We start from the raw sequence: 13,275 nt of genomic DNA on the forward strand, positions 1-13,275 counted from the left end.
TTTGTGCCTTTTAGACAATTTATCAGTATTTAAGGAAAGGTTAAACTGCCAAATGCCTCTCATCATCCCCTAACAGTAGAAAAGTGTGAGCTACAAACTTTCAGATGATGCAATGTGGAGCCTTTTCCTACCCTTTGCAGCCCATGCTCTCCTGCCCTGGTTGCAGCTCAGCCTGTGGGGTGTTCACAAGGGGTATAATGCTTGTACTTTTAAAGCGGATGTTAAAAAAGAATTGTATCCCAGTTCTGCTTTTGTACTTTAAAATATATGAGCACATTTTAATTCTCATATTAGGAAATCTCCATAAAACTTTTATCTTACTATCTGTTGTAAATAACCCGATATTTCTTTGACGCCTTGTCAGTAACAGTGGATAATAATAATTTCAAGAACAACAACATTAGGAAAAGGTTTGAAATTAATCATGTCACCCTGTTTTAAGACACTCTTATGAGTAAGGCTACACATGTATTTCCTTAGTCTTCTATTGACTAGAAGAAAACACTGGTTGAAGAACTTTGAAGCAAAATCCAACAGCCAAGTTATTAATCCCATCTAGGACTCTTAGGTATGGATGGAACAATAAAACAAATAGAAGTTTAATTCATCATAGATTTGCTAAAATTAATCATAATAATAATAATAGCAACAGTAATTTAGGCTACTATTTCCTTTTGTTTTCAAGTATTGGAACTGTAATGCACTCTGCACTACATGGTTGAAGAGACCAAATCAGACAGAAGATAAATACAGGTGGGAGACACCTGATTGTCTTACCATAATTCTCACAAAGCGTGGTTGGGCATAACTTGGAAGGAAGTCCTCAGCATGCTTATAAAGTCTTTCTCCCTTAAAGTTGTGGTAACATTTAAGCACAATAGCTGCCATCCCTGTCCTTCCTTCATAATCTAAAAAAATTGAAAAATAGTATGACAAGTAGGAGTATATGTTAATGTTTTATAACATTTGGGGGGATTTAGTAATATTCAGAACAAATAAATTGATATTGTGAAATATCTGTCCTGTTTTCTCAGACATCACTGAGTATAAAGTATATGACATTTTATTTAAAAGGTATATGATATTTATTTACTTTACTTATTTTATTTATACATTACATTGGAGAACTTTAAAAGTTACTTTCAGTGGGTTTGTTAAATTTTAAAAAGTCACTGATGTCTTTTTATTGGAAATTGTCTGTGGCTGGAAACTGCCTTCTAGGTTTTATTACTACCTGAGCACTGGTAAGATAATGGCCTTATTAAATCAAAGGGTGCATTAATTAAAAAAAAAAACCCAAAACCTGAATGCTCTCAGACAAAGCCTAATGCAATAGAAGGACATAGACATGTCTGTACTTGTTCCATATAAAGTTAAATGCTTATTGTACACTGTAAATGCAGTGCTGAGTGCTTTGCTCTCTATTCCACAGAAAAAATTGTGACAAAAAAGCTGACTCCTATATATTATATTTGACATGCAAACTGAAACAAAACCCTTTTCAAAAATGTACCAGACATAGTTCCTGCATTCTATTTATTGAAACACAAGTAAATACATAAGTTGGAAGATATCAGCTGCCACAGTTAAATCTGCTCAGAAAAAAAGACCAGCCTTGAGGTCTGCCTAAAGGCACTGGAAAGAAAAAATATGCATACTCCTTTTCCTGAAAATGAATCTGCTGTTCCTGAACTGGTGATATGCTGTGAAGTTTGTTATGGCAATATTTGAGACTCAAGCAATATAGAAGTATGAAAGATTATGCTATGTAGATGTTATTGACACTACAACCAAAAATTGATGTGAATCTTGAGCCATTTTTGATGTACTATTTACTGCCTGAGGTATCAATAACCCTTTTGAGGAGCTCCCATCAGCTCCAACTGTAGAAGAGATGATTTAAACATTAGAGTACAGTTTTATTTGCATGCACTGCATGACTGCCACCTGCTGATCAATCATTCAGATGATGGCCTTTTAATTTTATTTTTATGTATTCTTTTTCTTTGAACTCATTGTGTTTTCCATCTCTCAGTGCTGTCTCTTGACAGCTTCTTCTTCATGTGAATAGTTTCTTTTAATACTAGACTTTATTTGCCTTCAAAGGAAATGATGAACAGTTACTCAGCACCACAAAAAGTTTGTCTTCCCCAACAAAGTTTGTCTTCCCATAGTTCCTTCAATGGCTGCATATCCTAAGAAATTTTTAAATTTTGTAATTTTGTTTCCTACAGTTTTTTAGCATGATATTGTATATTTTTATGAAGCATCATATATGACTGAGAACATTCCAATTATGAAAAAGTATGTATGTTCTTGGACAGTACTCATAAGATAGTGATTTCAGATGTTATCTTTGAATATACTCTATCTTACCATTTTTCAGAAGAAAACCTGTAGCCCAAGAGAAGTCTTATGTAGTTCATAACTTCGTATTTCTCACTTCATATTTCTCACCTCTGTGTTACAGTTTTTAATTTACCAAATTTTTCTTCCATTCATTACAAAATTTCAGCACGTCATCTTTACTAAATACAGCATTTTGTTGAAATTGAAATTTCAAAACAATGTAGAAAAGCCTGGATTGCCAAGCTGAAACTACTTATATCCTTACAAATACTTGTGCATGCAGTTGCAAGACAGAAAAGTTACAGTAAGAAATTACTATCTTCATTTTATATTCTTAAACTATAGGCAATGTCATACTTTTTATGCTTACACCATAAACATTAACTTCTTGGACAAAATTCATCATACCAATGATCTCTGCAACTTCTAAAGTGGCAACATTTTCTCCTTTCCACATGTTGAAAATATTTCTTATATTAATATAGATATTAACTTACTTTTTAAAATTGTATATGTGACAGAGGACTACTTTTAATGTGGGGTACATTCTTAACTGAAGAATGAAGATGTACAGACAAATCCTTTTCTGCTTTAGTGCCATCTTATTTGAGATCCCAGTGATACAAGAAGTGCCAAATTTGAAAAATTATAATATGTTGGAGTGAACTTTGGTGGACTTGATTCCTATCCTTAGTGTATTTGTTTAAACAAAGTTGACATTCATCATGTTTCAGTCTGACCTGTGTCACCCAGTCCTGTGTATGTGTGATTTCTTCCAAGCTCCCTGGATTTAGTCTTGACTTTATGCTATACCTGGAAGTCCCTCCCACTCCATCAGTGAAAGAGAGGAACCCATCCTCATCCATCACTAGGCGGTCCTCTGTGTCAAGATACACATTTCCTTCCACAAATACATTATGCAGCAATTTCTTCTCTGAGGTTTCTTTATTTCCTATATATCCAGAAAATGGGCCATCCTCAGTAACTTTAAAAACTAGAAGACCAGGTTCACCTGCAGGCCATGAATGAGTGAGCTATTAAGAGCATAAATTATCATATTAAAAATCCTTTGGAAAGCCACATTGGTTTTATGTGTCTTATTGCTACATTACCTTAGTTCTTCCCTGAACAGAAGAAACAGGTGAGTGGAAAAGGGAACATAATTTTGCTTCCTTCTCTTCCTTCTCTTAAAATCTGGACCACAGGGAAGAGATTTTTGGAGTGTGTTGTACATCACTTAACTGGTAAAAGCATTGAAAAGATGATTTATCTGTCATTTGGAAAGGGTGATGGTAGTAAAACAATACATGTGGAGGCAAAATATATAGTACCTAAGATCTCTGAAAGCTTTGAGGTTTTCCAGAGGACAGGGGTGCTACGGCCCTAGCACTGGTGTGCTGGTGTGACAAAACAAGTTGTAAGCCACAATGTGTCTGGGCCCCTGATCGTCAAGGAGTCCCTGGGGTCTGAAGCATATCCATACTGGGCATCACTCCTTGTTGCTGCCTAAGTTTTATTTATAACAAAGACAAAACTTCCATTGACTTCACTGGAATAGATTCAGAATACCCTTTAAACATGTTTTTTTAAATTATTCTTTATCTGTGATAAGTACTGGCTTTTTTCTCAATGTGCTCCTGCGGTTAAAAAGATAATTCCATCTTCAAAAAACTTTTATTTTACTCCTTCAACAGATGAGATGTTTTCAAGCAAATAATTTTCTTTACAGCTGTATTTCTGCATCCTAAATTTAATCCTCTTCATGTTTTTGAATGCTCAATATGGAAAATGGAGTGAAAGCTCATAGTACCTTTTAGAAGAGGAGCTGGCATTGCTGCAAATACAATGCATAATTTATAATAAAAGAACAACCAAACAAAATGTTGAATTTAAAAAAGGAGTTGCTCTAACCCCAAGTCAAGTTGCTCTAATCCCAAGTTATTTTACAGGAGGATCCTCTAGTTGTTTGTGAATTTACTGTCATAACTATCTCAAGTAGCATCAAGTGACAGCTTCAGAGTTATCTAAAATATATGTGTAACAACCTGCAAAATTTTGTGTTATGAAACTGGGAATTTTATCAATGTCACTGAGAAATCAATAATTTTTTGTCCAGTTTCTAATGTAACCATAGTGAGGAAGCAAGCTCTTTTCAAGAAAAAACAAGAAATCTTTTTCTTGATTTGGATATTATCAGCAAATTATATCTTATCAGAAATAATAGAAGATTGCCACCTTCCTTGCAGTACTACTGCAAGAATATGTTATGTTATGTTTATTATATTATCAAAGAGAAGCAATAATAGTTGCTGATCTGATGACCAGTGTGTCATGTAGATTTGACATTATCATAACCTATTATAATTTAGGTCATCTGTACAATCCTCTCTTCTACTTTCAGGAATTTTATCTCTATGATCATTTAATCTGCATACTAAAATTAGTGATGTTAAAGACCTTTCCCTCAGAATTGAAAACTTTGTCACAGACGGACTCCGGCTTGTGTGCACAGGCACGTGAATATTTGATGTGGCTTCAATAAATGCAATACTGTCTTTTGTGACACTCATTTTTCAGGATTTTTATCAAACATATTCTCAGCTGCCTTATTTTCAATCTAGGAGCTCCAGCTCTTTGAGGTGGAAAATTACATTTTAAGTAGGAGTTTGGAAAGTCTGTGCAACTATAAGTACTAAATAGGTAAATCTGGTTTTGTCACTAAATACAAAAATATGATCCATAATTTGAATTTTTTATGTTCTTCCTCAGAATTTTAAGTCTGAAACTTAGAAAGCAGCTTTAAACATCTGGCCTCAAAGTACAATATGTCTGGGAATTACTGTCTTGTTTTTTTAAAATATTTTTTTTAATAAACACTAAAAAATCCCACTTTTCCAGGAATAGAAACAAGTTATGCTCAAGTGAGAATAAAAATATTATGGGCCCCAAATATTACTAATGTTCTTATATGACTGTAATTTTTTATTTTGGGTTACTTTATAAATATTTGCATATATTATTGCATATATCAGCAACAAATCCCTATTTGGATCTATTTTCCTGGGTTTTTTTAATTTTCAAGTTCGATGTGTATGTCAAAAATCTGTTGCTCACAGAAATATCATAATGTAAATTGAGTTGCCTGTTAGTTAATAGATAACTAATATTTTTTTCTTACCTATGTGTACTTTGTTAGACTTTCCATTTTCACCTTTTATAAGTTCTTTTTTCCAGATACCATATTTCAACAAGGCAAAAGAAACTAAAAAAAAGCACATATGCATACTTAAAACCACCCCTTTCTTACTAATGTTATAGCTTTGATTAGAATTACTTTGAATCAATGAACAGTCCCTATTGACTTTTGAAGACTTGATACAGCCTGAAATAAATTGGCAGTATTCTAAGATGCAATTGTCAGAAAGTGTTTATATAATGATAAGCAACACTAAGTATACATACACAGGTAAGTGTTCGTCTCCTTTACTGATAAAAAAAAGCCCATTGTCTTAGAGTAGGATCAGATTCAGATCATTTTTATGAAGGATAAAATGCATTGGTCAAATTGTCAGTTTTGCTTTAAAACTGACATCCATTACTAACATTGCTGGAATGCAAATCAAGATGATTCTCTGACAAAAAAAAAAAAAAAAATCCAAAATAATTTTACAGATGTCTTAAAAACTACTCCAGAGAGATGTAAGTGCAATCTTACAACTTAAAGACTTAATTAGTCTTTCCTACTTCAATCCTCCATCCACATGGTAAAGATTGCTAGAAGACTGAAAGTATTGCAGAGTGGTTATCATGGTCTTGCCAAGGCATTTTTGGCATCCCAGATTAAAAGCAGAAATCATTTGGAAGTCATTAATCTGGTCTTGATCTTTACTGATCTGAATATGTAGTATTGTTTGAATAGTGTTTTATTGTAGCATAATGTTCATGATTCATGGAAACGGTACAAATTGGAAAGGCATTTGAGACTGTCAGGGCATTTTTATGGTAGAAACACTGAGAGTTTCAACAGTGGTTGTATATGTAAGTGTATAGCTTAGATATTTTGAGATTAATAATTCTCTCCTTTATTTGTTGAGAAATTTGATTTTTTTGTTTTGCTAATCTTATTTCAGACAAAGTGTGACATTAGTTTTAATGAATGGAGATGCAGTCAAAGAGCAAATTTGTGTAAGTTTGCTTTGGAATATTTATCTCCTGATTCATACCAAAAGTCAAATCAAAACTAGTTTCTGGCCTCATAATTTATTATATGTGGGTTTTAAGGATGATAAGTAAATGTTAACAAAAATCATCATTAATCAGTCCTGTGGGTAGTCACATCTACACAGTCAGGTTTTTTTGGTTTTTTTTAATATATTCTGGGGGAAAACTTGGGTACACAAACTTCTATGTACTCATTGTGTATATTTACTGTGGCTTCAAACTATATGTACAGAGAATAGAGTCAAGGAAGGGGCTAAGAATAAGGCTTCTGTTTTCATGAACCAATTATTATTATTGTATCTGGAAAGAAGGAAGCATTTTCTTCCTTCCTGTTCTTTGCAATTTCTGCCTTTCCCATGCCTTTAAATTTTTTTTTTTTTAATTATTGCATGATTAATTGGTTGTTTGGTTGGCTGATTTGATAACCCTTACCATCACAGCTCCTATTTTATTAGTGTTGTTCAGGAAACCAAGACTTCCTTCTGTGGACCCATAGAGCTCAAATATTTTAATTGGGCCAAACCTCATCAGAAATTCTTTCCATACAGAAGATCTGATACCATTTCCAGGAGCAATGCACACTTAATGAACTCTGTCCTTTTCTTCCTGTGAACAGACAAAAAGAAACATTCTTTGGATGGGAAAAGTGGGTCTAAATACCTAAAATTGATCTAGTACTTTCTAACAGAAATATTTTCATTTGTGAACTGCCACCTTGACTAAAATACTTCACAGAATGTTTTGGGTTTTTTTTTTTTTTCATTTTTTGCTTTTCTTTAAAAAACAAAACATAAGCATATTAAAAAAACAAAAGCATAAGAAATCCTAGTCTGAGGTTGAGGAGGTTTTGCAGGATGAAAACTTTATTTCTTGAATTGTTTGAATTTTCATTTATGAACTCTATAACGAGGATGTATATTACAGAGTTCAAAAGATTTTAGGTTTAAAAAAAATAGGATTTAAGGAAGTGCCATTTCCCATAGAATGAAAGTTCCTTTTTCACCAAAAAAGAGAAGTTTTCCTGTATCAACAAAATTGTGCCTTAGAAAACACTTGTGATAAACAAAGGTCGATTCTTTTTGTAATGATACTTTGTAGAAAATCTGCCATGTTACTTATGGAACCTGAAAAAGCAGCAGAATAACTCAAAGCTGCTTAAAATACCTTGTATTAATAGGTCCAATTTTAATCTTAAATCCAGATTCACTGAAAGATTATTATAAAATCTGCAGTCAAAATGTATGTGCTAATGTGTTATTGTTACATGTTAGTGATGTATTTATTGTGGTAAACTATTCAAAGTTTACTTACATAAGTGCTTTCTGCATAGGAGCAGACTGCTCAGCCCCCTGTCTATAGGACTGTGGTCAAGACCCTCAGAAGCCCTCAGTTTTCTGGAGTTGTATTTCCTACAGTCATTCCAAAACTGTCTTGCAGAATATTTCTTCTTCAAAACACTGGTCAGGCCTATGTGATGAAAACTTAAAAGAAATTTCAAAATAACCTTTAAAATAAATCCCTTGTCTTCTACCACTCTTGTAGGGAAAAAAAAAAAATTGTCATTCTCTTAATTCAGTTAATGATAAATTCAGCAAATTAAATAAATTGTAAGCCATTTCCAACAGGATCTGTCTGTTAAATGAAACTTGCACAATTAAGCCTTGCTTCTTTTTCTGAGTAGTAACAAAAAACTTAGAGTAGCAGAAGCATCAGAAGCAAAGCTTTTAATGATCTCCCATTGTTAGGAATAGGTCACAGCCTAAACATATTGATTCTGTCAAGATCATGAACTGGTTTAACTCTGAAAAAAGAAGAACTTGGAACAAGGGAAATGACAGCTCACAGCTCTTCCGTTTGTGTGACAAGTGGTAGAAAGGAAATGGGCTGAGTCTTTGTTGTTTCTGATCCATTCGCCTTTTTCTGTTCCTTTACAACTGAAAATAAACACTTTTTCTTTTTTCTGTGACCCCGATGCTCTTTTAGAGCTTTCCATTCCAAAAGCCACTTCATTCTACACCTCTCATATCTGCCACCCCATCTCTTCCTAAATGCTGTCAGTCAAGAATTTATGAATTTCCCTGTTTCTATCCTTTCAAAAATTCCTTTTTGCCCAAGTCCTCTTTGTCTGATGTGAGGCTTCCTTGGGCTTTCCAAGTTTTGAATCCCTTCTAGTCCACTTTTCCCAGCTTGCCTGTTCCTCCCTGATCTCGAAACCTCTCAGAGCTCTTCAGCCTCATCCTCCTCAAAGCTTTGTCATTCAAATCTCAGACTCCCAGGTCTCTATCTGAACACCTAAGAAAGCTGTTACCCTACATTTTCTGTTCCAAGAAAATTAATCACCTCAAACCTCTTCATACACTCATTTTCCCATCCCCTTTGTGTTTCTGTTAGGCAGAAGCAGTCTTGCCAGCAGTTACTGTAAGCCAACATGCCTGCCTGCCTTGTTCCTGAATAAACAAAACACTGAAATGTCTTTTAAAACACTCCAGTTATACACTTAGCATGACAAACCCCAGTATCTGGGCAAGACTCTAATGACAGAAAAGAACGATGTACCTGGGAAATACCTGTTTGCTAGCTCTCTACAAATAACTCCCATTATCAAATTTAGAAGGGGAAATTTTATCCTTCTTCCTGCTTTTCATTTTAATATGATGAATCTAACTCTGTAGGTCTTACTCAAATAAGAGACTGAAAAAGCTCCGCAACACATTTATTCAATCTTTTTCTGAAGGCTGGCTTCCACAATGCATTTATAGCTTCTGGCACTAAAAATCAAGCCTCAGATGCCTGTGTGAATGCTTTACAGACTTTTGGCATAGAGTAGGAATATGATTTCAGGTTAAACCTACAGAATAGATGCAGTGGTGCTAACAATACACAGACCTCAAGTAATTTTATGCTGGATTTATACAACAATAAGTGTTTTAAGCTTCAAAACCTATGCATATAACTTAGATATTGCCCACAAATGGGAGAGGTGATAAAAACTATAAATTTACGGAAGTTTTTTGGTAAACATAGTATTTGAGTTACCAAGCAGTTATTCACCTAATACTAACGTGTTATAGCATTGTTACATTAATTAAACTTTACTAGAAGGTAGATATTACCTAACTGAATTGCATCCACAGATGGCAAGAAGAGAAGCACTGATGTGGTACAAGGGAAGAGCAGCATAATATCCTGGGAAACTGCACCGCACTGAGTAAATGCTAAGGAAGCAACCAGAGTTCTGAGATGAGTGATGAGTGATGAGTGATGAGCAAGGTTTTGGAAAACCTGTCCAAAGGAAAGAGCAAATAACTATAAATGTATTGCACACATTAATGATTTTGCTGTAAGTAGAATATGTTGGGAATGCACAGGGAGAACTGTCTCTTCTTCTGAGTCTTCATCCTATGCTTCGCTGTTTTTTGAGTATATCTCCTTAGTCTCTCAGCTCCTTCACCCTTTCTGCCTGTAAAGATATTCAGTCATAGAATTATAGAGTGGTTAGGGTTGTAAGGGACAATGATGGTGTAAGATAATGTAGCCCCAACCCCCCTGCCATGTCTGTTTCATCTGGGGAACAAAGTCCATGCCCTTCACAGCTGTGTGCAGGCCAACTCTGCATACAGGTTTCCCTTCCCAGAAAGCAAGAATGGGAAAACTTCTGGAGAGCCACTGTGTCACTCAGCTTCTACTTGCAATTGAAATAACTTCTATGAAGTTGTTTGGATTGACTAGTGGATGAATTTCCCCATTCTTCCACTCTAAAAATAACTCCCATTTCAGAATCAAAAGCTGAGGTTCCGCTGTTCTTCCTTTCTGAGCAACTCTTAGAAACTGACTTTATTTGCTTTATATTCAATAAATTAATTTCAGCCATGGAGTATCTATGTAGAAATTCAGTAACTGAAATTACACCCTTGTTAAGCTGTGGCAAACATGGTTTAAAATATACTGTGCTTCTAAATAAATTAATCCTTCCTGTCTTAACTTAGAAATTCAAGTTCTGTCTTTTTGTGTCTTGTTGCTTAATTTATAATGCTTTAATTTTCAGAGGTGAAGCTGTACTTTGTTAGTACATATCCTCACATACAGACATACAGAGCTGTGTCTCTTGTGTCAGTGACAGCTCTAAGATGAGATGGAACAGGATTATAGGACACCTTGTCTAGTTTGTCTGGTAGGGTGTGAACATGCTGGAAAGGAGAACTGATGCTCATCAGCCAGATAGCAACATTATTTTCCAAGAGATTCAAAATAAATTATTTCTCTATTGATCCCAAACAATCTGCCAAGTTCAAACAAACAAACAAACAAACAAACAAACAAGCCACGGTCATTATTACAATAAATACAACTGCAGACCTGATTACTAGCACTGAAAAATATGTCATACTACTGTGTAAACCTACTGCAGCCATAGGAGGGCAAACCTGCATACTAGACAGTGAAAAAATCATCATGATGTTTAATTTCCCTATATTTCTTGTGTGACTTTAATTGTAACTGACAAAACGCCATGAACTTAGTTGGTGATAATAGTGCATAGGATGTAATTTAATCACGTTTGTTCCAAAACTTGATGCATATACCAAATAACAAACCCTCACAGATTTATATGGAATTATGGTAGTATTGCCAACCTGTATAAAAGAGTAGGACGTTAAATAAATTGCCTAGTATTGCATAATTTTCTATAAACAGGGACAAAACTGCAGCTTGTTGTGCTGCAATCTTTGCTCCAAAAAGTGCTGCCTTGGGATCACTATAACTACTATAACTACTTATAGTAGTTATAAAGTAACATAAATTTTTATGGAGGTATTTTGAGCTGAAGAGAATCACAACTACAAAGGGAATCAGTGTCTTCCTGTAGTCAGTAAAGTTTCATACAAGCCATATAAATGAATAAATAAATGAAATTATCCTAAAGTATGCTAAAGTATCTCCCAAGGCTGCTTTCTTGCTGATGCATGAATATTACTCCTGGTACCTTGTCCAGTAGTTGGATAGTTTCAGATTTAAACTTTTTATTCTACTAATTAATTGCAGGGGCTTATTTTGTGCTTATACCCTTGAAATTTAAACATTATCTCTTTTCTCTCCTTTTTAGGCAACACTATCTCTTTCCTTACTTTTCTCCCTCCTTTTAAGTGTGTGTATACATAAAGAGCTGGCAGCTCTAAAGGGCTGTGATTTTCTATGCTTGATAAAAGCAGGAAACAGTAGAAAGCGAGCAGTGAAACACAACACAGAACTTACCTTCTCCTATAACCAGTGCTTGTGCTGCACATGTATTAATGTATTGCAGGAGAGATCTTGAGTGGATATTGATGTTGAGAAAGGCCACAATGAAGGCCAGCTTGGCTAGCCCGAACCAAACAGGGATGAAGTCAGGTCCATCCGCAGGGCCACAGTGCCACCTTTTTTCAGATTCCCATTGTGCAGGAAGGCCTGTGCTACCCTGTTACTCCTCCTGTCCACATCCTGATAAGTGTACACCACTTCATATAGCATAAGGAATGGCTTGTGGGGATTTTTTTCCACTGTCTGCCTGAAAAGGCCAATTATTAAGAGAATTCGAATTTTTTTCCCACTTTTTTACTGTTGCCTTTGACCTCTTCCACCTCAAAAAATAGATAAGGTCTGCCCAGAAATAGGGAAGATCTTCAGAGAGACACACAGCACCACTATTCCTCCGGCAGCTGTTGAAATCCATGCACATAGCATGCTTGGAGCAGGGCAATGATACATTTAGTGATCTCAGACATATAAAATACTTACATTATAATAATTAACGCTGAGTTTTAAGACATAGACTGGAAGTATACAAACTAATTCCAGGAGTAAATTTAGAACTGTTAAAATTACCTTATTGGCATTTACTAGAATAAAAAGAGCCCAAGCGTATAAAAAAGAAGAAGGGAGTTAAGAGTAAATAAAGGACTGTGCAAGTATTATGAAAGGATCGTGAAAGTATTATTCAAATGGAAACTTAACTTGTAATCAAAACTGTGTCTAGATTTTTTACGTCCCATGGCAAATCCTAAAAAAGGTGAAAACAACCAGGCCAAGTACATACAATACACCTGTAAGATGCACCAAATGTTGTTTTTTGCTGCCTAAGTTGTATTTTCTGGTCTGATAGAATTTGGGACTGTTTGAGACCAAAAGTTTGAACAGTCTGATCAACAAACTTAACATACACAAATTGCAGGCAGCATACTGTGAAACTTCTGCATCTTCTGAAGTACCCAGTTTTCACCATAGTATTTTCTGGCATTTGCAATAAATGGTGATTAATAACTTTGCAATATTTGTATTATTGTCACTATTTACAATAGCATCCTGCAGTCTCAAACACAATTGTGCACAAATACAAACTGAGGTTTGGAAAACAACTTTTATAGCATAACAATTATTAACTACTGTAAAGTATTTCAGGCAAAAATTTTTTGTCATATTTTCAAACAGTCATAGGGGAGGACTTGTGAAGATCATGAAAGATCCTTAAAATGTAATATATGTATCATTGACCAGTCTCTTTTTTAAAGTTTCAGCCATGATTGCTACAAATATTTGAAATGTTTTATGTGACAATCTAGAATTCAGGAACACTTCAGCAGACTGAGAGGATTTTCCTAAATGGGGTGACCTCCACTCTGTAGTTTAGAAATGTCTTACTGACAAGCTGTATTTTTATTATAATCCTCA

At 34.7% G+C, this 13,275-nt stretch overlaps 1 long non-coding RNA gene across 1 annotated transcript; it reads right to left on the minus strand.

Annotated features, from left to right (window-relative positions):
- Positions 1-567: 567 nt before the first annotated feature.
- LOC140681707 (uncharacterized) lies at positions 568-10,620 on the minus strand. Its single transcript, XR_012052811.1, has 4 exons — positions 9,684-10,620; positions 7,003-7,176; positions 5,528-5,611; positions 568-908 (listed from the first exon to the last, which is right to left on the minus strand). It is a non-coding gene; the product is annotated as an uncharacterized lncRNA (long non-coding RNA).
- Between the last annotated feature and the right edge of the window lie 2,655 nt (positions 10,621-13,275).

Source organism: Taeniopygia guttata, chromosome Z (genome assembly GCF_048771995.1).
Source record: "Taeniopygia guttata chromosome Z, bTaeGut7.mat, whole genome shotgun sequence".
In the NCBI taxonomy this organism is placed as follows: Eukaryota; Metazoa; Chordata; class Aves; order Passeriformes; family Estrildidae; genus Taeniopygia; species Taeniopygia guttata.